Source organism: Zosterops lateralis (assembly GCF_965231275.1).
Source record: "Zosterops lateralis genome assembly, chromosome: 15".
Classification (NCBI taxonomy): Eukaryota; Metazoa; Chordata; class Aves; order Passeriformes; family Zosteropidae; genus Zosterops; species Zosterops lateralis.
This window is the reverse complement of record NC_139775.1, coordinates 4,969,883-4,997,679: the sequence shown is the minus strand read 5'-3', so window position 1 is coordinate 4,997,679 and position 27,797 is coordinate 4,969,883.

Here is a 27,797-nt window from a genome sequence, read left to right as displayed (position 1 = left end):
AAGAGAGAGCACTGGGAAATAAAAAATAAAAAAGAGAGGTTTGGAACTGCTCAGAATAATTTTGTCAGAAAGACTTTTTCAATTACAAAACCATTTTCCCCAATATTTGGAAAATCAATTTTGATGGCATTTCTTTTTGTTATAAAAGCCCAAGGGATTAAGTGTTTTGATTGTTTCAAAAGACTGCTTCCATTTCTGTTGTAGGAGCACTTCTAAAAACACCAAATGAGCATTTAGCAATGAAGTACAAACATAAATACATTCTTATGAGCTTAAAAAGCTGAAAACCATCCCCCAACACCCTGACAGATCTCAAGCCAAAATGAAAAAAAAAAAAAAAAACCCAAAAAAAGTCCCAGAAAATGGATTACTGACATTGTCATTATTGCCACTGGTAAATATATGGTGCTGGTTTTCAAGGACTAAAAATCTTTTGTTTTGAACTTGCTGTCATTGACTGATCAGCACAAACACTGAGCAGAGAGAAGGTTTCTGTGTCAGACAGAGCCTCAGGCTGCTGCGTGGCTTGGCAGCACGAGGGATGTGTGGGACAGACTCATTGCAAACCCAGCTCCTGCCACGTTTCTTTTCACCAAATGCATTTATTTCACCAGGAGCAAACCCCTTAATTCACTGTGCTACATCCTGCAGCCAGGGATTCCTCTGTGACATCCATCCTGTTAAGGTTACCAGGAGGAGAAATCAAATCTCCGTGGTCCATGGCATGGAGAAAAAAAAAGAGAGAGTGCTTTGTCTGTGACTCTGCTCTGCCTGCCCACTCCCCAGGCCCCACACATCCCAGGGCTGTAGCTCTGTGCCCCAGCCCAGGCTCCTGCTGTGTCCAGCTGCCTTTGCTGCCACTGTCCCCTGGCAGTCTGTGGATGGTGGGGCAGATTTCTGCTGTACCACACCAACGTGCTTTGGGTTTGTGGAGCAGGTGCTGCCTGGCACTGACTGGCAGAATTTTGATGAAGTCCTGCATAAGGGGGATCTCCCTCGAGGTTTTTTCTTTTTGCAGTCATTCTTTCCTGTGCTGCAGAATTCTGAGACTTCCTCCCAGTAAATTTAATGTCAATTATTTGTTTTTAATATAGACTGTGCCTCACCCCGATCCCCTCCCCATGACACTTTTTCCTTGGGAGGCAGCCCCAGCTGGGGCCCACAGTGCAGTTTTGTCTACTCCTCCATGTACTGGGAGGTTTCCCAGTGTGAAGCCCTCCTTGCCTCTCTGGCAGCTGTGATCAATTTTTTTTGCAGTTTGTTTTGTGGGTGCAGCCTTCCTATCATGTCTTCACCTGAGAAAGACAACCTGTGACTTACATGATCAAAAAGTCTTGTTGCTGCAAAATCTCACCAAAAGCAAAGAGTGGTTGTGTAGCAATTGCACCTGGACACAGAGAAGACAAATTCTTGTCTGTAGGACCCACCAACAGCCCCCTGTGGCTGCCAGCCATGTGTCCTTTGCTCCCACCAATGAGGTTTGCAGGCCATGGAATGCAGCAATTTGAATGTTTCAGTAACAAGTGGCCTTGTCTGCAATGGCTGCTTAAGCAGTTAGAGCTCTGATAGTGACCTCAGAGTCCTGGTGATGGATCCTTTTGTAAGGAATGACTTTAAGTGCCTGAGGAATTTAAGCCTCATCTCTTCAGCCTATGTCAGGACACAAGCCTTTCCCAAGTTACCCCAATGTTGTGGCCATGCTGATGCAGAGCATCACCTTTTCTCTTTCAGCATTCCCATGAACAAAGGCATCTACCCCCCCAAAAAAGAAGTTTTATTTCTCCATGGATTCATTCTGGAATAATCATGTCAGTTAATATCCCAAATGAAAGCCTGATTTTTGCAGAAAGTCTAAATATTGCTAATGCTAATATTTGTAAATACTTTAGAAAATCTCACCCTTTATTCTCTGGATCTTATTGACTTGGCTGGAATGTTGTGTGTCAGTAAACAGCTGAGGACAGAGTTAGGAAATAGCCTGAGTTTGTACTTTTCTGCCCTTCAGAGGTTGTACTTAAAAAGTGGAAAAATCAGACCCACTTGTCAGTCCAACCTGACCTGTACTAAATCATTAACCACACTAGTCTCATCCCCTCAGTTTAAATACGAGTGGATGCTTACTCATTTCTTAATATAGTTGTGCTCTTGAATGATTCATATTGTTTTATCGTTTTCATAGCACTTTATAGAGACTTGGCAGAGGCCTGGGGGACCTTTACTCTCTCCAGCTTGTCACTCCAGATGGCTTTGCATTTCTGCAGCAGATGAGATGCTCTGGTCATGGCAGTGCAGTTGCCTGCATTTACTAATCCTCTTTGCCAACTCCCAGACCCTGGTAGGATGCTTCTGTGCACCACGTTTGAAGAGTTTGCATTTAAATTGGCTGTTGAAATTCAGGTTTCATTTTCTTATTTTAATTACTGTCTCTGCTGCGCTCCTAGACAGTTATATATTCTGCTGGAATACTTGGGGACTATAGAGGTTTCTTGTGATTTTGGTAATAAATTTAGATCTGATATTGCTGCTGCTATACCAGGATCTAAATAACTTGTGGCTCCATATTTTTTTTTGAGTAACACAAAACATCTACAGTAAAAATAGACAAAAGAATAGTGTTTTCATTTTACTTTTGGTGAACTGAATCTCTGGAAGATGAACTGATTTTCTTCAAGATGCTCAAGGGACTGTCCCAGAATCTGGGATCTCCTTTCTTTGGGGCTTGTATAACTTCTGGCTTAGAAATTCACAAAACCTTGTGGGATGAGATGCAGAGCAGCAGTCTGAGGAGCTAATCTTATGCCTGAGAGTCAGTAAAATGAGATTTCTCACAAGTGCAGTTTCACTTACACAGTGGAAGATGTTTCTGACTATTAATTTACTTTTCATCTCCACAAATATATTTGAGTCAAAGGTGGTCTGAAATGTTGGGTCATTTGCAGCTGGAGTTTGTGCAGTGATTGGGTCAGCCAGGAAAGCTGCTCTCAGCACATTGAGCCACTGTATTTCAGAAACCCCCTTGTGCTGAGTGGCAAACAGGCTTCATGTTCATAAAGTGTTGTTTTTCTGAAAAACGGTCCTATTATGTTACTTTGAAATCTACTTACTTAATGCTCTGGTCCTACTGTGTTTCTACGAGTCTGTCTTTGGGTAATCCTCCAGCTTTTGCCTCAGGCCTTGGTGTATGACAAGTGCAAGCACGCTGTGACACTGGTGGTGTCAATTCACTACTCCTGTTTTGTGTTCAAAGCACAGATAGCAAACTGATCCGTGCTCTGTTTAGTGGCTTTACTGCCTCTGAAGTGCTCCTGCTCCTCAGCAGATTGCATCTCATTCCACTTTCAGGAGCAGATGCCTTTTCCCACTTTCCTGCTCTGTACAAAGGGTTGAACATCTCAGGCAGGGGTGTGCACATTGCTCTGCTCTGACCTCTCTGAGGTGGTTCAAGCCTCTGAAAAGGGAGCAAAGCACTCCTGAATTCATACTTCTGCAGGATAAGTCCTGCACAATCAATGTTGAGAGCTTGTGAAAGCAGCAGAGCCCTGATGAGTGGTTTAAGCAGATCCAGTCAGCTCCGTGCCTGTCTGTCTGTCTGTCTGTCTGTCTGTCTGTCTGAGCTCCACAGCTCCTGGTGGCACCACTGGAGCAGAGCTGAGGGAGTGGACACTGCAGAGAAGCTGTAATAAAGAAGAGCCTTTAGTGGTTGAAGCTTTCAGTTATCCTGGGGCTGGTTTTAGGCTGTTGCAGTGTTCAGAAAGGGGAAATGTGGGGTTTTGTAAGACTTGTGCAAAACTCTGTGGGGCCAGTTGGGACCAGCTGTTGTACTCTGCAGTGACTCACATTGTAAAAAATGAATGTTTGGAAATTGGATGTCAGCAAGGCTTCTCCAGGGCTGAGCCACTGCCTGGCCACTTGGCTCTGTCTTGTAGGTCCTTGCTGATGCATTGTGAGTTTAAATTTAGTGCTAGAATGAATTATTCACCATTGAAGTCTAAAGAAGAATTTTCAGCTCAAAGTTTCAGGCTGTTTTCCCTAACCCTCTCTCAGTTAGAGGAGGCACTAGTTAGATAGATAGATAGATAGATCATAGATAGATAGATAGATAGATAGATAGATAGATAGATGATAGATAGATAGATAGATGATAGATAGATAGAAGTACTCTAAGAGTGTTTGGCTAAATTGAATTATAGTTAGCCTGGGAACAACAACAACAACAACAACAACAACTAAAAAGGAAAGGCATCTCAGACCACGTTTTAATCCTTTGTTTGGGTACTATGGAACTTCTAAGAGGATTTCAATCTTTTGTGTATCAGATGATTCCAGGCAGGGATCATTTATTCGGCAAGCTCCGAAGTCCTCATTCCTCATCCCTGCTGTCTGTGACATGTGAACCTGCCAGCAGATGACAGCAGTACTGACTTAAGTGCCTGTGGAAAGGAGAAGAGTTTTAGCCAGCCAGTTCCATATTTCCCTGGTTGTGATCTCTAACACTGTTGGATCTAAGATCGTGGCTAAGCCTAACCCTGGAGTTTTGCACTGAGAAAGTCACAGCCTGTCAGAATAGCATTAGTGTCAATCCCAGCACCTCGCCCACCTGCTGCCACCTCACATCATGCCTGAAATATTAACTCATGTGCTCCCTTCCAGTGATGAAGGGAGGTTGATCAGCTCCTTGTCAATCAGATGTTCAATCTCAGCTTCTAGTGTGCTTATAAATTATACTACCATTAGCTAAAACAAAGTGGGTGTCTTTTTTCTCATGTTTCTCATCTGTTTTCCCATTGGAGAGAAATCCAAGATGACACATCCATGCTCCAGGCTCAGAGGTGCTGCAGAGGGGGTTTGGGGGGTGGGTGCTCAGCAGTCTGTGCTGTGGATAGCGACCTTGTGCATGTTCCGGGGTGACATCCACAGTGCTGCCACTCTTAGAAGAGAATACATCTCCCTGTAACTGAGCTCTGGGTATTCCTCAACAGTCCTGCTAATTGCTAATGACAGGGACCTTGGAAGTCTCTGAAAGATCACAGTATTTTAATTTGAGGTTTTTCTCTAAGGAGAGAAGTTGACAGTGAGCGAGCAGTCAGCTCTCTGCAGGCACCTCCGTCAGGAAGAACAAGTTTTCACCACTCCAGTAAAACATCCAAAGCACTCAAATTTCAGTCAGGATATTGTTTGCTTTATACTTTATGTCTGAGATAAAAGACAGCAAACTAATTTTAAAATTACATCCCTGGGGGAAGATAAGGATGCCAGACTTATTGGCTACAAGGAAATCCCTCAGGTGCCTGAGCCCTGAAAGGAGCCTGGGAGTGATTGTAGAACCAAGTCTCTGTCAGGTGCCCCTGTGCAACAACTTTTTAGCTAAAAAAGGTTGTAAAGGAAATCTTCTAAACAGCTGAGACAATAAATAACACACCATTAAAGCCTGGAAAAGTGTGACTGTGTTGCTGTGTAAGTTTTCTCTGAATGAAACCACAGTGTGCACCTCAGCATTCCATGGGGAGGGAGCCAGGGTGTCAGGGCACTGCTCTGTCCTCTGGCAGAACTTAACTCAGAGCTGGAGCACCTCCAAAATGTGCTGGGACTCTGGGGAGTGGCAACAGTGCTTCATAAGGTAGTTTTATTGTTCTTCATTAGTTTGGTGTCAATTACCTAGTGATTGTTTTTTATACAAATCTAGAATTTTGCACATTTGGGGAAAGTTGATAGAGCTGTGCTTCAATTTCCATGGTCTGTTAGCAAAATGCAGAATAAAATTATTTTGGTCAAGTTTTCATAGATTAATCAACAGTTTCTGTTGATTTGAGACTACAGTGGTAGTCGGTACAATCTCAGACCGTGGCCTATTTAGAAATTAAAAAAAAAAAGAAAAAGATAAAATCTTACTTTTTATCAGACAGTGTGAATCCCTAGTCCCAGCAGCTTTTGTGTGAAAACAAACAAACAAACAAACAAACAAACAACAACAACAACAAAAAAAAAACAAAAAAAAAAAAAAAAAACAAAAACAAAACCAAAAACAAAAACAAAAAAAAAAACCCCATCCCAAGTCTGCTCTGACACACCCAGTCAAGAGATTTCTGGTGAATCTGGAGCTGTTTCACCCTCATCACTCCTGTCTTTGTGATACTAAATTTCCTGAAATAACTTTATGCTTTATTTTGACTTAACTTCCTTTGCTTCAGAAATTTTCACCTAAGTGAAAATGGTACCACTCCTGAATGTTCCAGACTAATTTACAGTGTGATTATAGAATCAATTAAAGGGTATTAATGAGAGATATCTCCTGTACTATCTGCTTCATTTTATGGTTATTAGGAAGCAACTTATGGAACAGTTACCATAGTCACAGCCTAAAAAATAGTGGCAGTGGCAAAGCTTGTGAGCTAAAATCCTGTACTGCTACATGCATGAAATCATAGATAAGTGTGACAGGAGTTGACATCTCAGATACAGTTTGACTTCCCAATGAGGGACAAGGCTATGATAAGACACACTGCCTCTGGAGGGGAAAAAAGATTCACTGTGGGAATAATTTTGATTGTTGAAAGAAATCACAGCGCTTCAAAATGATTGTGCCATAATGGCTGCAACATCAAAAGCAAGGATAAACTCCTGGAAAACTACATTTGCAGTATTTCCATGTAACCATTTAATAGTCATGGGATGAGTGAGTGGATAAAACACAGGAACTGCCCACAGCAATGACTCCTCTTTCAACACACGGGATTTACTCCTGTTCTCTGTGTGCTTTACGGGGATGGGGGGGATTTCATCCTCAGCTTCCCCCCTCTGAGACCTGCTGTCTCCCAGTAACCCAACTCCTGTCACTGCTGATAATGTTTGCTCTTTTTCTCAAGCCCATTGCAGTAAATGCCATGTAGAAAACCTGCTGCACAGAGCAGGCAGAGAAATACCTGCCTGGGTGAGGCTGTTGGGCTCTTCATGCACTGGCAGCAGTGTTAGTGTCCCTGTCCCCTCTGCACACTCTGGAAGATCACTGAGACCAGGGTGTCTGTGGTCTGGCCCCTTTGCCTTTGTGATCTTTCTTTCACATCAAGTCTTCACTGTAAAGGGGCTAAAGGTTGCAATATCGTATTTATGTGTATATGCTACAGAGCAAACAAAAATCCAGAGAAAAGGCAGCTTACAAGATAATTGAAATTTTGGCATTAAAACTGGTAGGTGACTGATACACCCAGAAATAATTTGAGGCAATGACCTCTGGAGCAGGGTCAGGCTGAGCACGGGCAGGCTGATACATGTGAGTATTGCTCAGAAAGCCAAATTAGCAAGTGCTTTTGCATGATCTGTCTTCTGCTGCCTGGGCATTTTCCCACAGTGCTTGGAGCTCTGATTAAGGCAGTCAACCATGAATCACTAAGGCACATGTCAATGAAGCCCTTACGACGCCACTGGGGATAGAGGAATCATATCCTCTTATTGCTTTAATCGTGAGGCTGGAGTCCATTAAAAATCCATTTAAATCTATGAACTGGTGCTAGTTTTAAACTGGTAATTTATGTCCAGTGGATATTAGCAGCATTTTTTCCCCCTATATCTGAACTGTTGCCAGCAGCTGCTCTAACTAACCATTGCTATTCATGTTCAGGCTTATACAATATAATCTCCTTCACTTTCTGGGTCTGTATCAGCAGGCAGCAGTAATGGGCATTGTCTGAATCAAAGCCTCTTACAGAAATGTTGCAAACCAAAATGAGAAGACTGGAATAGCACACCTTCAGTAAGTGGAAAGTGTTCTGAACTGGGAGTTGATCAGTGGATTTTCTGCCATCATCTCTCAAACTGCATTTTAGAAGGGCTCAGAACAAGCTCAGTGGAATGATACCCAACATCCACCTACCAGGATAAGCTGCACAATAATAATTAAACAGATGCTTTTAGCAAACAGGGGTACATTCAGTCTAGTTAATTACTTTGTTGATTTTGGAGTCTGAGTATTTTGGAGGCTCTATGTCCTTGTGCTACCTGGTTTGCAAAACAGGTGGGGGAAGAATTCACACACCCAGTATGAGCTCTTCCCCCCCAGTGCTGATGCCTGGTGGCCTTTGTAGGTAGGCAGGAACTCTCCCACTCCTAACTGACCAAAGTCAGATTCTGCTGAAGGAGCCCAGTTGAAACAGTGCAGAATCAATGTGTATTGTGCTGTTAATGTAATAAGAAGCACTACAGATCAGAAGCAGCAGCAATGGCACAGCTGGCACCTACATTATTGTATGTACAACTAAACAATGTAGAAGCAGAGACTGCTTGGGCAGATGTATCCTGAGGCTGGGGTGGTTCTGGCAGCATTTGGACAGGGTCATGACCCATTTGAAGTAACCTAACTTCTCTCCTCTACACTGTTAAAACCCACTAACTGTTCTATGGCAGTTCCCATTTCGGTTTTCTTGCAGAAATGAACTTTGGAGCACAGAGGTCAAGGTTTTCTCATTTATTCATGGTATTAAAAGTGTTTGGAATTAAAACAGAGCAATGCAGAATTCTTTGTTCCACTCTTACAGGACATTCCCTGGCCCTGAGGACTGTGGATAGCTCAGGTATCCCACCATCAGTCAGCACAGGGCCTTTTCCTTGTCCATCTGCTGCAGCTCTTGCTCTTAGCAGGTGAGCACCTACTCCAGGAGCACTGCAGGAGCAGGAAGGAACTGGCACCTGAAGGGTGATGAGATCAGCAGTGTTGGATGCAAATGTGTGGATCGCAGTTGGAGATCCATAAAGGGGTGTAGGAGCAAATGTTGGAAGTTGTGGTGAGGGATTTGTGCTCTGCACGTGGAAATGATCATCAGAGTGCAGTGGGACTGGCCTGACCAACCAAAGGCAGGCAAAAAGGACCCAAAAGAAAATAGGCAAAGGCTCAAATATTTCTGAGCCAAAGTGTTGGTCCTTATTTTTCATAATGAAATTAATTAATTTCTTCTGGAACTCTACCAAACAATTCATTCTGACTTCTGGTAGCAGCAGCCACAGAGGTAACCAGAAATCTCTCGGTAGTGCAGGTGTTTGCTAGCAAGAGCAGCTGCTACTGTTAGAAAAAACCCAAAAGGTTCCCTTCAGTTTCAGCTTCATAACCCAGATGACAAGTTCTGAAATGAAATTTAAAAAAAAAAAAAAGTCTCCAACAGACGCTTCATCAAAACCTGGCTTGGCTTTGCTTGCAGCTGTTTTGCTCCTTCTGGGGCTTGGCACAGGATGGCTGTTGTGGGACCCTTCTGCATGTCCTTTTTTTTTGGACTCACCTTCCGTTCAGAAGCCAGTTTCTTTTTTTCTTCATTTTTTTTTTTTTTCTCATTAATGCAAAGGAAGCAACTGTGCTGCTGCCTCAGCCCGGCAGAAATCAGCTTCCTTAGGCAGGTGGAAGGTGTTTGTTTTGTACTGGGAGCTCACTTGGGACAAAGAGTAAACAGCAAAAGTAACTTGTTCCCCCACCCTAAACATCTTTGTTAATTTTCTCATGCAGAGGTTCCCCTTTGAAGTGACACTGCTCATCGACTGGACTTGGAGGCATCTACACAGTGCCTGAAAAGACAAAGTCATACTTATGTCAGCAGCATTAGGGAAAATTAAACTTGTGGATACAGACAATCCAAACTAAGCCAGGAAGCTTCTGTTTGATTCAGGCAGCTTAGAGCTGGCTATCACTGAAGTCTGCATTTGACAGCTGCAGAACTATTTCCTTTTGATTCTTCATGTACAAAGTCCCACAGTAGTTCAGAAGAGAGGAGCAGGGTTTCATGTATATGACTGAGTGGAGAGAGCCAGAAGCATTTGGAAATTATTCAGTGCAAGTTATGATTTGTTCTTACTGCTTTTCTTTTTAGCACCCGAAATCGGTGCTGATGTCATTCCCTTGTTAGTTGCTTAGTTTAGTGAGAATAAAGGACAGCTAAATTGGGACCCTGCAAAATGCAACACCCAGATGGTGGAAAAGGCAAGTGAACAAGGTGCTGAAATGAGAGGCTTTTGTCTTGCGTTTGAAAAAAGAAAGAAAAAAAATCAAGCTGCATACAAGCAATACACATGACCACAAACTGAAGGGAGGTTCATTTGGAGCCTGAATTTTGCATTCCTTCCCATCAAATCAGGCAAGGCTGCTGTACTTGTGGGTTAAAATCAGAAACAAAACCAACAGCAGAGCAAGGCAGAGAGAATCAGAGCAAACCCAAGTCTCTTTGGCAGGATCGTGGTACTCAGGGCGGGTAAAGTGCATTTCCCAGACTCTGTGTGCCAGGGACATCCACCCTTACTGTGATCCTGTGTGATGACCTCCCAGCCAGGTGCTCAAGGACCATCCTGAGTTCATTTCTATCCCAAATCCTGGATTGAATAGAATTGAATACATTTTAACCCCTTGACATGCCAATGTTGTCACTGCAGAATGACAGCAGGCTTGGCCAGTGAACTTATTGCAGATAAAACAGAGGCCAGAGCAGCACCTACAGATTGGTGGAGCACTAATCTAATAATTATCAGGCAATTACACAGCCCCATAAGCCAGGTATGGCTGCTTTAGAAACGCCCCAGGAGGAAATGAAGTGGAGAGGGAATTATTCTAACATATGGCAATTTATCAGTTGCTAACACCACTGAGATTTTGTTAAAAGATTCCCTCAGGGTTCCCCATGACAATGTCATGGATTTATGACTGGTGATGAACATCTTTCTGAGTGGTGCAAAACAACATAAAGGATCACAGGCTTCTGGGCATTTTCTGAACTGGGGTACAGGTGAAACAGTTTCCACCATAGTGGTATCCTGTGACAGGAGGCAAAACCTTTGCTGGTAGTCTGTGTGATTGGTAAAGTATAAAACTATTTCCTTAGATTATTGTACACTGGAGCTAGAGAGAGAGTTGGTAGCTAAAGAACCCAGAAGAAATTTGCTTAGTTTGTCTTAAAAGATACTTTTTAAATCTGATTTTTCACCATTTTCCCAGCAGCGCTGGTTATATCAGATATAGCAGCATAACACATAGGTGCTAAAATTAACAATGCTGTGTTGTAAAATCCTCTTTTAAAAAATGGTGACTGGTGGGAACTGCTCATGAATAAAACTGAAAAAGAAGAAGGAGTGAAGCATCATGGAAATGTTGGCAGAACTGAGCTTTCAGAGTTTAAAATGTGAAAACTGGTTGACAAGCAGTATAGATTGCTTTAGGTAGGGCAGGGATTGCACAGATTGAGTGGTTCTTGAGAAAAGAACAAGACAAGAGTACTACAAGTGCTCTCAGCCTGGGTTAACATGAAGGGGTGAATTCTTGATGGTTTTGGTCAGGGGTTACACTGCAGGACAGGGAAGGAGGAGCCCCCAGGCTCATCATGTCTCTGTTTTGGGAAGAAACCTGCCTTTCCTTCAAAAGGATCGTGGCTATGAGGGCAAGGAAGGAGGAAGGTGCTCTCCGGTGCTCACCTGTGCTGGGAGAGCAGGGTCACTGCTCACTCTGTAACTGCCTTGCCCACTGCACAATTTCATTTCTCTTTTTCTCACCACTCGAGAAAAGAGTTTCTTTGTTGTGTTTCTCTTTGTGTGCACTGGAGTTGGTGAACTGATTCAATATGACAGTATAGCTACAATTGCAGAAAAAACAGGAAGAGTGGCACATTTTTTTTTTCAGGATACTCTGTCCTGTTCTATGATTTATTTGGCATGTTGAAGTATTAATGCTTCATGTGCTGCAATAACTGACTTTTTGATATGGAGGTTTTGCTAGGAGAAGCATTTTAGAGTGTACAGTGCCAGGAGGATGCTGGAAAAGGAAGTGGAGAAATTGTCATTTTAACAAAAGCTTGTGAATTCCATCAGTGGAACCTATACACCAGCTGGGCCAACAGAGTCAAGGGCAGAATTAGTTTCCAGATACCATCTGATGGTGATGAAAACACTGAGAGTGTGACATTCATTTGTGTCCAGCTCATAGAAGATCATAAGCTCATCCAAGCCAGGGCTGGGGCTCCATCTTCCAGCAGCTTTCCCACTACCAGGCACATGGCATTTCAGGTATTTTTTGTGAGGGTGGATTTTTCCAGCCTTTCAGAGTGTGTTACCTTTAGGGGGTCAAAAGCCTTTGATCTCTGGTTGGCCAAACAGGCAAAGGAGAAAGGGGAGGGGAAATTAATACAGCCAAGGGTTTCTAAGCCTTTGGTTGTGCTCTTGGTTGTTGAACAGACTTTTCTTGTATTTATTTAAACTTCACAATGAATGAAGTTAATTAGACTTGGTTAAGCTGATAACACCACTGCAAGCACCCAAAAGCTGAGCCCTCCTTGTCTCTGTCAAAGAAAATCAATACTTTCACTCTTCCATAACCTCATTGCTCTGTTAAGCAACAGCAAGCTTGCATTATGCTGAAACTTATGCACATAATTAGAGCTCTGGGAATTTGGAGGTATTTTATCCTCAATTAAAATGAAAGCGTTCAAGAGTAGGGATTTACGTTTTTCTTCCTTTTTTTTTTTGATTTTTATTTTTAATTAAAAAAAACAACAAACAAACAAACAAACAAAAACAACAAAAAAACCCACAAACAAAAACCAAAACAAACCACACCAAAAAAGAAACACCAGAAACACCAAAGCCACAAAAACAAGTAAAAAATCGACTCAATCTAGAAAGACTCCCCTGGGATCCATCCCTTCCCCACATCAGTCAGGCCCTTGTGCCTTCATTTCTGACCTTTCTTTGCATGGAAGGACACACAAGTGCTTCAGTTTCCCTGCTAGAAAGGAGGCACCAAAAGGGAAAGGCTCCACATAAAACCAGGATAGCACTTCCAGTAAATACCTCACTGCACAAACACTCACAGTGGAGTCAGGGCCATCTCTCCTGGAGCAGAGAAGGGAAATTTCCCCCTTCGGAAGGGAATGATGAGCTGCATTATGCAAATTTCACTGTGTTTAATTGCTGGCCCACTTGGGCAAAATACTTTTAGGGGCAGCAGATCCATGAAGTTCCCTGATGTGTGACAGGTTAAGGGAGTGTTGGGAAAAGTGCTTTTTCTCACCCAGTGCAGCATCTCCTGCTGCCTTTTGGGACACAACTGGCTGATGATTTTAGTGTTTTGGCAGCAATAGAAATCCTGCCCCAGTTTTGGGTAATTCTTATGGAAGGTGGCAAAACACATCCCTCCCTGGAAAGTCCTCTGCTCCCCCTGCCTTTCCCTGCAGCAGCAGGTGAGAGAGGTCAGAGCAGCACAGAGCCACACCTGGAGATGAGTTCTCAGTAAAAATACTGGCAAGAGGTAGAATTAAGCAATTTGACTTGGCCAAATAAAATATTTCTAGTGCTATTCAGAACTATACACAATCTCTGATAATGTTTGTCTTGTAAACCCAAATCTCTTGAGTTTTAGTAAAAGTGATGTTGTCTGAATGTTGCTAGAATATTGACAGTGAAAAAATTCTTTGGAAAAACAGTGAGAAAACCTGGTGTAAGTCAAGAGCTTTTCCTGGAGGTGTGCACAGTGCAAAGAGTGGAATAATGAACGTTGTCCTCAGTTTAAGCAGTGGCCTCGTGCTGGAAGTGTGAGCAAACAACTCAGGAAGAATTGTAGGGAACTGCATCCTTGGAAGGAAAGTACCAAAGACAAAACTCCCATCAACTGCAGCAGTAGGTAAAAATATCCCTGAGTTTTCGTGAACAAAGGATTTTTAGGGAAAACTTCAAGCAAAGAGGGTTTAGATCTTATCTATATTCATCCTTGGTTCCGTTTGCTTGCAGTGTTCTCTGTCTTACAAAGGAGATCAGCTTTTGTGGGGACAGCTGGGACTGGGATGGCTTATTTTCAAGTCTCAAATGTCAATGACTAATGCTGATTTACATGCAGATTGCCTCTCAGCTTTATTTTATTTGGTTATTTATTTATTTCTCAGAAATACTGTCATTTGCCTCTGAGGAAGGAATCAATGAGAGGGCAATAAGGATGCAATCTTACTGCCGATTCAGGAAAAAAAATAAAAATACAGAAATAAAAAAGAGGATGGGAGAAGCATTTCAGCAAATGTCTAACTGCTGGTAGTTTTTCCATTCAGGTGTTTGCCAGATGTCAGTCTGTGTGGGGAGAAATGTATGTTCCTCTAGATGCAGAGCTGCTGTTTAGCTCAGGCTCTGTGTTTAGTCTCTGCTGTTTGAGTTAGCCTTTGAGTCCTTCATTGTTGGTATGAAACAAATCCCATACCATTAGCTCTGCTCCCTGACAGCCAAAATCCTGTAGCTCTCACCATCTGGCTATGAGCAGCAAAGGTGTATTTTTTTTTCAATTGAAATCTCTTCTTTCCAGGGTGTTCCAAATTACAGCTCCATGCCTTATTGACAAAATTAATCTCTTGTAGCCTGCACAGCTCCTGGATTCAGTGCTGTAATTTGGTTTTTTATTTTCCTCTTCTCTCCGGTCTGTCCCCATCACCTGCTCTCTGGTGCTGGATGCTCTGTGGGGGAAGAATCAGCTTTGCTCTGTATCTTTACAGTGACTTTGCAATCCTTTCTTCCACCCTGAAAAATGTTTATTGCCAGTGATTATTTATAATCAGAAAGAAATAGGCCCAATATTTTTCCAGCTTTCTTGTTGAACTTGGCAAGTTAGCATGTGGGGAGATTCAGACCTACGAGCAATGAGAAAGCTGCAGGCACTGGAATTGAAATGTCATGCACTACCAGATTTATTTGGCTTGGTAGTTCCCAAAATACAATTGCAATGTCACCACTCCACGTTTGTGTTTAACTTCCACTGGCTCCAATGAGAATTATCGAGAATTAGGTCCCCAAACTGTTCAGGAGTGGCAAACTGCAGGCCAGCAGTAAATAGGTTTGCATGAACATGGCAGTGGGTTTGATGTTGGGGGATCAGTTTGGGCGGTTGGGATCCAGCTGCACCTCACCCATGAGGGATGAGCAGACACCCACAAGCCTCAGGTCCAACCTCCCTGAGCTCAGCCCTGGCAGAGCGTGTGCATCTGGGGCTTGGAACAAAATGTCACACTTGTGCTTACCCCACATCACAAACCTGGACATAAAGAGCCTGGTTGGGCTGGGCTAAAGGCTGCTCTCTCAGGATTTATTGTAGTCACTTATGCTGTGCACAGGCCTCATGAGGACTCAGGAGAGTCAGGAGATTTATAAATTAGTACTTGGGACCAGCAGATAAAGACACTATGACATAGCCCAGCCCTTGGGGATTTATAGCTGAACCGCATTGATTTTTATTCCTTTTATTTTTTTCAATTTGAGCGTCTAAAGACATATGAAATGATCACAAATTGATGGTGACCCTGAAAATCACTTTCTAATTGTGACGAAAATACGTTATTAAAGATTTATGTGGAGCAAGGAACCAGGTGACAACTATTACTGGTGCTGAGTGAATGTGCCTCAGAATAAGAAAACATTACTGATGGGATGAATGTTCTTTCTTGAGAATTTTTAATGATTAGAGAATTTTCTTAATTATAGTCAGATATCTAACCACTAATTACTCTGCTAAAGTGTGTTCTGGTAGCAGGAGAAATGCAAAACAAATTTACTTACCTATTAAAATCTTTATGTGTCTATTACTGCCACCAGTCTGTGGCTCCTCAGAAATATAGACTCTTATTGATGGGATCCCAGATGCTAACTAGAATTTAATTTAGTTAAATGGTTTGTAATGCAGCTTGTATTCCTCCATGGATATACAGCAACGGAACAAGATAAAACCACTACCAATTACTCAGGCTTTTTTTTTTAACCTACATGCACCCTTCCTTCTTGAGTTGTAAATAGAAAATATTTACAAGTATTTATGTAAAATACTACATTTTTTTGAGTCAGAAAATCTGCTGCCTATGCTATAAAGTTGCTTTCAAGGCTGTCATTCCAGTTGAACTGTCCAGCAGTTTATTAGACACTACATCTGGCTCTACTTATCTTTTCAGTAGATTACAATAAAGTGAATCCTTAAGGCTAAACCCTCTAATTTACTAAAACACATGCACATAAAATTACAGCTGTCTCACCAAGACTTTCATTGATTTGAACAGAACTGGGATTCATTTAAATGGTTCTAAAACTTAGATAAGCAAACTTCTTTCAAATCCATAGGAAAAAAACCCACAAGTAAAGTACCAAAACACCCCCGATCTGCCAAGCAGCCCTAATTACTGGTTTATTGATTGGCTCATCAGTGCTTTATTCTTTATCTGTGTCTGGTGACAGGATCTCTCCCAGATCCCTTGGCTCCAGTGGCAGTGAGGTGTGCTTCCCACACTGAGGGAGCATCTTGTCAGGAAATAGGACATTTCCCACAGTTAAATCACAGCACCACCCTTAAGGGTAGCTATATTATACACTGTGTAAGATTCACCCCTCTGAAGCTTAACAGTCTAAAAATTAAACTTTTAACTTAAGCTGAAGGCAGGGCAATCACTGACTGCAAAGTACAAAGAGAACATAGATGGAGACATTCAGACACATTAAACATTTTCTATCCATCTAAAGTTAAGATAAGAGGTTGCTTCCTCCCTGGCAGGTTTTCTGATGTTAAAAGACCCCACTCTGACTTTCTGCATACAGTTTGGAGTATTTTCCTGAAAATGCCATGGGAATATCTTGCAGGAGATGTAGGAGCACCTCCCCTGGGGACTGGTGTACATCGACTCCACACGTCCTCGCTGCGTGGAAGTGCCAATAGTTTTACACCAGATGTAAAAGCCCCTCAGCATCTTAGATTATAACTCACAGGGGTATGGGGCCCAGGAGGAAACATGGAAAACAATCTGTAAAACATGGAGCAAAAGGGAAGTGGGTTTTCTCTGAAGGCTCAGGCAGAGGCTGTTCAATTACCTTCGCAGGAACTGATGCCCCCATTTTGCACTGTAACTCTCATTACCCAGTTCTGTCACCCAGCTTAGTGCCACAAAGTCTGAATGTTAGGGAAAACATCAGAATCCAATTAAAAATCCCCTCAGCATTATTAGAAACTGAGAATTGCCTTTAAGGAGTAGTTACAGCAGTTTGCCTGGAAATGTGCTGTATTTCCCAGTGCCAGCCTTCTCCCTGCTGACGGGCCCTGTTTGCATTTCCAAACGTATCTGCCTGTGCAGTGAGCAGTTACAAATGCGATGCAAGAATTCATGGAAAAAAACTTTCCAGCTCGTGTGATAAACAGCCCCAGATGATCAAAATCCATAAGCAAACCCTCTCTACTCTGACTTTTCCCTTGGGAGAGTGGCTAGGAGAGCAGCACATGGCAGATGTTACTTTGCTTAATGCAGTGCTTGCCATCTCTCAGTACGCTCATCTGCATGGCTGGCAGGTGCAGGAGCCTGCCTGCTGCTAATTCTTTGCTGTGTTTCCACTGATAGCACTGGAAAGGGTTGATTATTTCAAGGAAAGCGTTTGAGAGGAGATATTTTACACTGGGTGGTTGTGGCATTATGAGCTGCTGCAGTGTCAGAAAGCAGAGTCTGCCCAAGGAAAAACCAGCAGTGTTTGTTCCCCAAAGCTGAATCCTCCATCACCAGCATGGTCAGGTGTGTTTGCCATTCCAGTCATGGAGAGTGAAATCAGAGCAAAACCAGGACTCAGGGAGATGTATTGCTGCTGGTTTTGCTGCCTGGACAGGAGGGCTTGAGGGAATAACAGCTGGCTTTGACACAAGTCACCCTGCAGCCTTCCTTCAGCATCCACCCCTTCTCTGCCTCAGCCAGGGCCCTATCACCCTCCCAGAAGGAATTCCCTCCTAATACTTAATCTAAATCTTCTCTCCTTCAGCTTAAAGCCCTTCTCTCTTGTCCTATCACCCCACACCCTTGTCAGCAGCTGCCTCTTGCTGAGTGTGGCCCCTGTGGCAGCAGCTCTTGGAGCAAACACACCTGGTGTGTGCCACAGGAACAAGACCTGGGCCCCCAGGGTCTCGCCTGCAGCCTGGGACCTCCTCCCCTACCCCTCCAGGGCTCCAGGAGGGAAAAGCTGAGCTCCCACCTGGGCAAGAAAGAGCTGCTCCTTTTGTGCCTCTCTTATTGGGAGCTCCATTTCTCTCTCCTGTTGCTTCTGTCATTTCCCCTTTGGCACAGGATGAAAGCTCAAAGAGGAACCAAATGTTATTTTCAGACTAAGCCAGGTGCTGTGGTCCTCCCAAATCTTGTTGAAAATGCCATGGAAGTGTTCAGGAGCAGGACTGCTAATCTTGCAGTGGTACTTCAAGCCCTGCTTCAGCAAAGAATGTTTGAGGATTTATTTAGGTATTGTGCAGTTAAGCATGTACTTAAGTGTTTTGCTGAACCAGACCATTTTTAGCTTTAGAACTTTTAGTTTTAGTGCCTTTTTGTAATTAAATTTCAATAATTTCATCTATATCTGTTCTGGACAGCTTGATGCATTTTAAAATAGCCTTAAGGATTTTGGTCTAAAGTTTGCTGTCTATATTCAGGAACGTTTGAGAAAACTACTGAAATCCCAGAGACAAAATGGACCTAATAATTTGCTAAAGAGATGGTAACTTGTTGGCAGAAGGTGGTGCTGTTACCTGATATTGAAGCAGATAACTGACTCCCATGTCAGTGAATTCCTGCTAATCCAAGTCCCTGAGTAGCAAAGAGATTTTCCTTCCCCCTTCCCCAGGCACAGATGTGATAGTGAATAGATACAGATGAGATTTCCTGGTCTCTGAGATACAATAATCTTAATTAGAAGGCAGATGGCCGTGCCATCATTTCTCCCAACATAAAATAGAATATCAGGTGAACTTTGTTCTTTGGAGAAGTAAATGCAACCACACCGTGCTCTTCATATGGAGAGGCTGATTTCACTGACACACACACATGGCCTGAATTTAACAAAAGCAAAACATAATTGATACAAAGGACAGCTGAAAGATTTTAAAGTGGGGTGGATTTTTTATATATTTTTTTTTTCTCATGAGCAGCATGCTGTCACACTTGATAATATCAGATGCCTGGAGAGAAAATTTGAAAAATCCAAAGGGAGGTTTTGGTTGGAAGAAGCAGGATTTTATCCTGCCTGGAGCAGTGATAAAATGGTTGGTAGAGGAGCTGACAGGTGATGCATGGCAGCGTGTGGGGTGCATGGAGCAATTCACAGGTGGAACACATAAATCACTCTGGGCCCTTCACAAGGATTTCAAGCCTCCAAAAATACCTAATATCTTTTAGAAAAGAAAGGATGAATAGTAGCAAATGATAAAATAGATAATGAGTCTCATTTTTGAAGCTTCAGAATATATGGAGATCATATTTTCAAGCTTTACATCATAATCGTAAGAGTTAAAAACTTATTTTGTATTTAATAAATGATTATTTGTTTCAGCTAATCCTGTACCTGTGGGACTTATGGCAGTGCAGTAAGACAGAGGAGGAAATACAAATTGTAATTGCATGTTTTCTCATAACAGATATTAGTTGAGGGGTTAGAAATTGTGAAAATTGAATGTTTTACCTACTTCTGGATTAGAATAGTCAGAAATTATTGTATTTTTACTCCACTTACAGTTCCTAATTTAGAAAATATTAGAACATGAGAAAAGCTGTTCCTGAAATAGCTCACTAGAAACTGGTGTCAGAAATTACAATCTGTGTTCTAAATTATTTTGATAAATTTTCACATTGAAGCAACTTGGAAAACTTAGATATAAATGCAACTTTCTATCCTGAAGGGAGGCCAAATTTCAAATCTTTGAAAATCTCTTTGCTCATTGCTAATCCTTCAGTGATTTGAGATAATTTTAAATACAAACCTCGATAAAAGAGAAAAAACCTTCTCATGTGCAAGGAGAGAATATGAAACAGTGAAGAAGAAAGTCCAAATAATGAAATAAATCTTTCAGGATCTGTGCTATCAGCTAATATGAATCAGCAAATAAAGAACATGTGGGTTAGGAAGGGTGAGAAATATTTTTGCTCCTATGGAATAATAGGAATAATAATAATAATTAATAATAATAATAAAAATAATGATCCTTTGGGCTGGGAGCTGTAAACAGGGGCTTGTGGTACCATCAGTGGCCAGAGCTGAGAAGAAGCCCTGAGGGGCTGCATGGACTCAACATTTCACAGATGAATTTGTGCGCTTGCCATGTGCATTTTGGGTCATGTTTTCAAAATTCTGAAATCTTGTCTTTGATCCTTTTGTTCAAGGAGCTCTGTGGATGTAGAAATATCCAATTTCTAATAATGCCAATAGCTGGCATTTCAAGGGGTGTGTGCTGGGCTTTGAAAGTGTGGCTTTTGGGAGCCAAGGCACTCTGGCACACCTTCAGAGAAGAGAAACACAACTGGTCAGATGCCTCTAAGATACAGCTGAGCCTGAGACTGGAAGGCTCTTGCAGGATTTTCAGACTTTGAGCATAAGGCTTCTTTATTTTCTTTTTTTTATTATTTTTTCCCCCCAATTGGATTTCACGCTTGAAACTGGGTGTAAGAATCCTGAGACTAGGGAGCAAATAGCTTTTTATGGAGATTTGAATTACATTTTACACTTGAGAAATCAGCCCAGGCAGGGAGTGAAATGGGCTGGTGCTGTGTCTCTGTGCCAGTCCCCTGCTGCTCTGTCCAAGGCACCTGGAGCACCGTGTGCCCATGGCAGGGCAGGGGAAGCTGCTAAATGGAAAGAAAACATTCAGAGCTGGTGCTGACTCCTCCTTTGAAGGCCTCCTTTAAGCCAGTTTTGAAAGCCTGTGTGTATTTTAGCTCTCATTGCTCTGTGGTGCTGAAGTGACCCAGCAGAGCTGTGGGTTTGCTCAGTTTCTCCTGCTGCAGGGTCAGTGTGACAGCACCCACCACCTTCCCCTGCAGCTGCACCCTCCTCTGCCCACAAACATCCTCACTCTGGGGGCCCTTTGGAGTCTGGGCCATGGAGGACTGTGTCCCTCTGTGTGTGAACATCCAGCAGTTTTCCATAGCTGCATCTGGAGAGGATTTCAGGGAGGTCTTGGACTTTCCTGCAGTGCCCAGTGCTTACATGGGAATAAACCACTCTGAATTCACTACAGTGTCCCCCAATGTCTTCTGAGAGATGTATCTTTGTTTGATTTCACTTCTGGTGATATTTATCTTCTGCAGGCATTAGCAAACTTATCTGCCAGTTTGTTTATAAACTGAAGAGTTCACAAGGTCGATAGATAGTTCCTTTTTGTGAGTGTGAATTTTGATGCATCTCTGGACAAAAGGGAGACTTTACTTTGTTATTTTCCCTCAGAATAAAATACCAGTGTGGGGCCCTAAATGAAAATCTGTAAACACAGAACTCCAAACCCTCAATTCTCACTTGTCAATGGGGGAGAAAAAATATCAGCCTAATGGTGGCACAACCTAGCCCTGTAAATAACACCAGCTCAGGTCCTGCTCCCCTGGAACACAGTTATATGTCAGCTATGATCATCTGTTTTCCCTTTTTTTTTTGTGTGTGTGTGTAATAGTGAGTTGCTGAAAAGCAAACCTTTCCCACAACTAATTGTATTTGCTAATTACCTGTGAAAAAGCAATTATCTGCAAGTGATACAACTCTTTGGAAAGGCACTTTTAATTGGCAAAGATGGGGAAAGATGCTCTTCTGTGGGTGCTGTTTTCAGAAGAATCTTCCCAAATATTGTACCTGATGTATCACATTAGACACATCAGATTGGGTTGCATCAGCAATGTTGCATTACATCACATCACCGAGGTAATGTGCTGTGACAGACTTGCAATGCAATGTGTCAGCTGGAAAATGGGGAAAGATGTGATTTCCTGAGCAAAATGCTCCTTAAGCTTTATGGTATTTTCTTCTCCTCTAAATAAACAAGTGGCTGGTGTTGAGGTATCTCCTAATAGACTCAATTGCATGGTGAAGAATTCTGGGCGTTTTCTGTGTTTCCTGCCTCTCCGTTGACTGTTAACAGGTCTAAAATTAAAGGCATTTTTTGCTATTTACACTTCTATACCCAGGTTATGATATATTTGTTTCCCCAAACTTACAGCAAACTGAAAAATCTCTTTCTGGGAGGAATGTTCTTGCCATTTGTATTGCTCTGTCCAGGACCTGGGATTTTATTTTTCCTTGGCTCGTGCCTCTTGTGGGGCATGCTGAGGGGTGAGTTCTGCACCAGTGAGGCTCAGAACCAGTCCTGAGACACAAAATGTGGCTGCAACTCATGTGCACCCAGAGGTGCAAGGAGAAGGGGATTTTCCAATGCATGATTTATTCATGGTGCACAGTTTCTACAAGGACAGCCCTGCAGTAACCTTGCTTTGCCTCCCTTGGTGGTGACCTTCCCCACAGGGGTGGCAGCAGGGAAATACTGCAGCCTCTCATCCTTCAGGGCTGTGCAGGAAAAATCTGCTTTGGCCAAGGTATTTTTCCAGCCCTGAGTACAGATGACTTGGCTTTCCCAGGGGAGAGGGCAGAGCAGTGGTCACTGTGGTCACCTGGTGTGTGCCCAGCCAACCTCACCAGACTCACTCTGCCCACCTGCACCTGCTCTTCTCATGAGTTTCTAGTCAAATTTACCTGCTGGCAGTTGGGTATCTTTGACAGAAGTCTTGGTTATGGCTCAGAACAGAGCAGAGAAGCTGGAATTAGGGGCATTTCAGGTGGAGCTCTGGAGGTAGGGGATGTAGAGATGAAACTGGATTGCAGACAGAGGAGAAAAACTCTAAAATGTTAAGCTCTTTAGAAAAGGAGGAGCCGTGAAATCCATGCAAAAGCAAAAATCAAAATATTTTTAGTGTGTTTTCATAATCTGCATTGTCAGCAATAATGAATTGTAACAGTTTGCTTCCTTTTCTAGTTATTTCTTTCTAAAATTGTCCACCTTTTTATGAGCTATTCAGCATTGTCTGATATTGAGGATCCTATCAGGTATACATTATGCTTCAGTGGAACACCAAAACCAATCAACAGCGAATTTCTGAAGAGGGAAGTGCTATACAATAATGATGAACATATTGTCCTCAAGCTGTGGAGGTTAACAGCCCCAAATTGCTTTGCTATTTGTACATATTGAAATAAGAAGAATTTATGTGTTTGCTCTCATTTCAGTGGGCTCTTGTGATTCATTACATTGGCACTTCAGAGTTCAGAACAGTCACTTGTCTCCTGCAAAGCAGCACCTTTAACTGTGTTACTATTTGCTCATTATTGTCCCAATTCTTTCTTTTTTATTGCTCCACAAATACACTGGTTTCACAGTAACTTGTGTCTAATGCTGATTTCTGTAGAGTTCATTGTAGGAAGGATCAGGGTCCTGGTGTACTCAGAAAGAAATCAGCTAAGTCAATCTATAATAGCTTTGCTGTTTAAACAATGTCTTGGACCATTAAAACTCAAACAAACAAAAAAAGATTTTAAAAATTGGTTTTGTACCTATGGATACCTTTCATTTTTGTTCAATAGGGTTTTTAATGAAATGGCAATGGCACATAGAAATAATTTACTTACCTTTCTGTTTCCTTGGTTTAGTCCTTTAGGACAATACAGTCATTTTACAGTCTGTCCTGGGTAAGGGAAAGAGCATAATTGCTGAGAAATGAACTGTGAGTTGAAAGTCTCTAATCTTTGCCTGCCAACCCACACTCCTTGCTCTAAGCAGGTGTTGAGGAAAGGTATTCAGGTGCCTAAAGATGAAAATAGGTTCACAGTGTTTTTTGCTTTGTTTTTGTTCCTTGTTTGGGTGTTTTTTTGGAGGTGTTTTGTTGTTGTTTTCTCCCCAGAAATGAACAGGAGACCCTTCCAGCCCCCTGCAAAACTGCTCTATGCCCCATGGTACCCATAAATTCCTCCAGCACTTCTATTGACGTGGATGCTGTGGTTTCAATCAAACCCTGGCTCCATGTCCAGGTGTGTGGGGCCATCCCCTCTCCCCCAGCTGAGTGTTTGGGTGTAGATACTCACACTGGAGCTGAGCCCTTCTCCTCTTCTGGAGAGGAAATGCATCCTGAAGTGCCTGTCTGGTCTCTATGAGCTGCATGAGAATCCCTTCAGGACAAGCACAGAAAGGGATATTTCCAGTCTGATAGCCCTGTTTGCTCAGGAGAACCTCACTTTACACAAAGGGTCACCCTTGGTGTTTCTGTCACTTATTTCCATCAAAATGTTTATCTTCTATGTATCATAGGTATGTCATTCAAATCAACAGCAAACACTCTAATCTTATCTTTTAACCAAATATTAGCCATGCTTTCTATTTACAAGCTGATATTAACTCACACTAACCCCTTTTCTGCAAACAGGACTCCTATTGTAAGCCTTTTCTTTAAACCTGCTATTAATTCTGCCTTTTATGTCTACACCCGGTACAGCAGCACAATTAACTGCTTTACTTAACATGCAAGTTTATAAAGTGATCTCCATGACACCACTGACATGAAGAAAGCAAGTGGGGTTAAACTGGCTCTCATTACAAGCTGATCTTTGTACAGTCTTTGGTTGGTGGAACTGGCAGCAGATATGTATTGCAGAATTAAAATTAAAAGTTATGAGAAGCATCGCTACATAATGGTGAGATCAGACAAGAATGGGAGAATCCACACAAGTCTTTAATCTCCATCAAGCCAAGATATTGTTTCTGCTTTGTTCTGTAGTTTAAAATAAATCCTTAATGATGCTGTCATCATCTCATTTTGTGGTCTTCATTTCCTCCTGATTATAAATAAGAATCAGGTTTCCCTTCAGCAGGGTTGGGAGGCAGGGGAGTTCAAACTCTTCTGTTCACAGCCAGCCAGAACTGCTTTTCCACTGCAATGTCTCAGATCTTCAGCTCCCTGGACTGAGACTGCTTTGATGGTGAGTTCACAGACACAGTTCAGAGGTTTTGTCACATTGGCCACGAGTGCTCCATGGTGAGGCTGGGGGAGAAATCCCCCCATGGCTCTGAGTCAGGGACAGCCTGGGACTAGGGGTTGGTAAATGACTGAAATTGTGACCTTCCCCCGCCCAACAACACACATCTTGGTCAAAGTGGAGCCCACAAATGGGTAAATGAGCTAATTCTGTGCCTCTCTCTGTGAAGAGCAGGAGTTTAGCACAATTTTAGAAGTAGTAGCAGTGGCTGAGACCACAAGTGACTAATGCATGACTAAGGTTTCTATAGAAGCTGTGAGGTGAAGGCAATGCTCAGTTCTGCTCAGATTTATGGAGGCTGTGATCAGCAGGTGTGCCAAAACCCAGCGATGGCTTTCAAAAGCTTCAGAATGAGGCAGAATTCCAGGGCTGCAGGGCAGAAACCAGATCTGAGTGAGATTTGTAATAGCAACGCCAAGGACATGACAGAAAAAAACGCTACTTGAACCACCCACTCCTCTTCAGGAATATTTCTGCTCTTGAAACTCCATGTAATAGGCACCCAGGCAAGTACTGAAAGGATTCGGCACATGGAATAGCTGCTGAAGAATCTGCAAGAAATCACCTTTCAAGAAGCAACAGTGAAACGAGCAGTGAGATCTCTGGGTGGAGAAAGCAGGATGACGAGATTACAGAAAATGAAAAGTTCCCACCTGGTTTGTAAATATTAATGTGAAGGACTCAGCATGGCAGTGTCTTGTGAGCACCTCCTTCAGCACCCTGTGTTCAGTAGGTTGCTGGAGATTTGCAATGCTGATGTGCTTACATGAAAGTCCTCCCAGGGAAAAGAGGCAGATGTAATCTTTCGGGGCAAAGCAATAAGGTGCTTGAGTAATTTTATCTCTGTGCATGTACTGGATGTGAAGCCTTGGGGTTTGTGGATGGAAAACACCTGAACTTAGCATTCATTAAAGAGAGCTGGGTTCTAACCACCGTATCCTCGATAAGTAGCACATCAGTAGGAGGGCAAAATAACAATTGCTCTAGGCTGGGAGACGCTTTTTGCATTACTGCTACTCCAATTATTTCCTTTTTTGCACATGTTCAGCAGTCTCTTGCCTCTGTAATTACCACACTGAACACTTTAGCTATTAGATACAGCTACTAGACTTTTAACAAGACATCATTACTTGCACTTGCTATCTTAGAGTTTAGCAACGTCTTTGAGGCCAGTGTAACAGACTCACAGACCTGTGCATGGACTCATGCATGTAAAAGCTGGCTGCAGCCCGAGATTTTGCTAAGAAACAGAAAAGAAGCCAAGGATAGAGCTGCAGAATGTGGAAGCTGATGCACACCATGGCCCTGGTTTGAAAATTCTAGTTAAAAGTTCTTTTTTAATATCTGTATTGGGGAAATTTTCCCTTTTATTGAGAAATGGTGACTGAGGATGAGAATGGCCAAACCAGAAAGCATGCTGAGAGCCTGAAAGCCTCTGAGGTTTTATGGGATGTCAGATGTGAGGGCAGCTGTGTACCTGCTGTCCTTATACACCTAAGGGAAGGGGGAAGGCAGGTTGAGAAGGTTTGCCTTTGCCCAGCTTTCCTTCCTTTTGGCGATTTATTTCCTGTGCTCTGTGCTCTTGTAATGGTGCAGAATACTAAAAAGAGGGAATTTTTTTGTACACTCAGGCAAGCAGAAGCATGGTGGGCCAGGTTACCTGATTAGCTGGTGGATTTTCTGTGCTAACCCCAGGTGGGCCTGGCAGAGCAGGCATTTAAAAACTCATCCATCTCTTGTCTTACTGTCTTTGAATTTGCATAATTAAAAGTGAATTACTTGCTGTATTTTTAATATATGCAGTGAAAATGAATGAAAAGCTGAAAAATTACAGCAATCCAGTAATTCATGTCATGTCCCATTCGGAATTACAGCTTTCCAGCCCCAGCTGAAACACCGAGGATTTCCTGCCACCATAAAGCTGTAATTGCTGAATTAATAACAGCAGGTTTTGAAGAGCCACTGCACAGACTCTCTGACCCAGGTAATAGAAATACTCATGTTAAAGTGAATTTGATACATGTGACTTAATCTATTTCATATTAGGCTCAAGTAGTGAAAATCATTGCTGTCTTTGCCACGGGATGTTCTGAGAACCACAGCAAGGTGTTTAGCTTAAGGCAGCCAGTGGGGACTAGAAATAAATTTCGGGGACAAGCCAGGCCAGTTGTCCTTCTATCAGGGAACTTGAACCCCAAATCTGTTAGTCTGCTCTGCACTTCTTGGAGGTGGAATTCTCCACCCAGCTGCAAAAAGCATGGAGAACAGGATGAAAAGGTAGGTGGTGAAAGGCTTCTGCTAATGTTTCATTACTCCAGAATTTTATCATCAACTACTGAAAAAAACCAGCTTCATCCTCACCTCCCAGTTTGGAAACAAATTCTGCAGCTGCTGCTCTTTGCAAAATGTGATGTCTGTGACACTGCTCAGGACTGGGATGAAGGGACTGATGTATCTAAACAGAATGAGCAGAAATTAACTGAAATGGCATGATCTGAATGAAAGGTTCCTTTTTCCCCCTCCCTTTGGTCCTTGTTGCTGTGGTCTGGTTTTTTTAAGGGTTACTTATGTGAAATACAAGGACTTAGGTATTGGAGGAAGCTGGTGATCAATTTGCTGTGAATTCCTCAGGCTGAGCCCCTGATGCAGCAGCCATTTGAACCTAAGTGGGTTTACATTTATTTCAATAGGTTTTGTGATTCTTGGTCACTGCTATAATCTGATTCAAGCTGTTAGAGATCAATTGGCCCATGTCAAAGGATCTGCTTGTACCGTGGGATTGATTTAGTGAACAACTATTCATGTTGCAATGTTCAGCTGCAGCAGAAGACAAGATGCATGAGCAGTCAGAAACTGAACTTCTCAGCTCAGGATAATGTCCTGTGCTGGGGATCCTTGAAATAGTCTCACTGAGATTGTATGGACATTGTGGATAAAATGAACTGGCAGTTTCCAGGGCTGGCAATCTG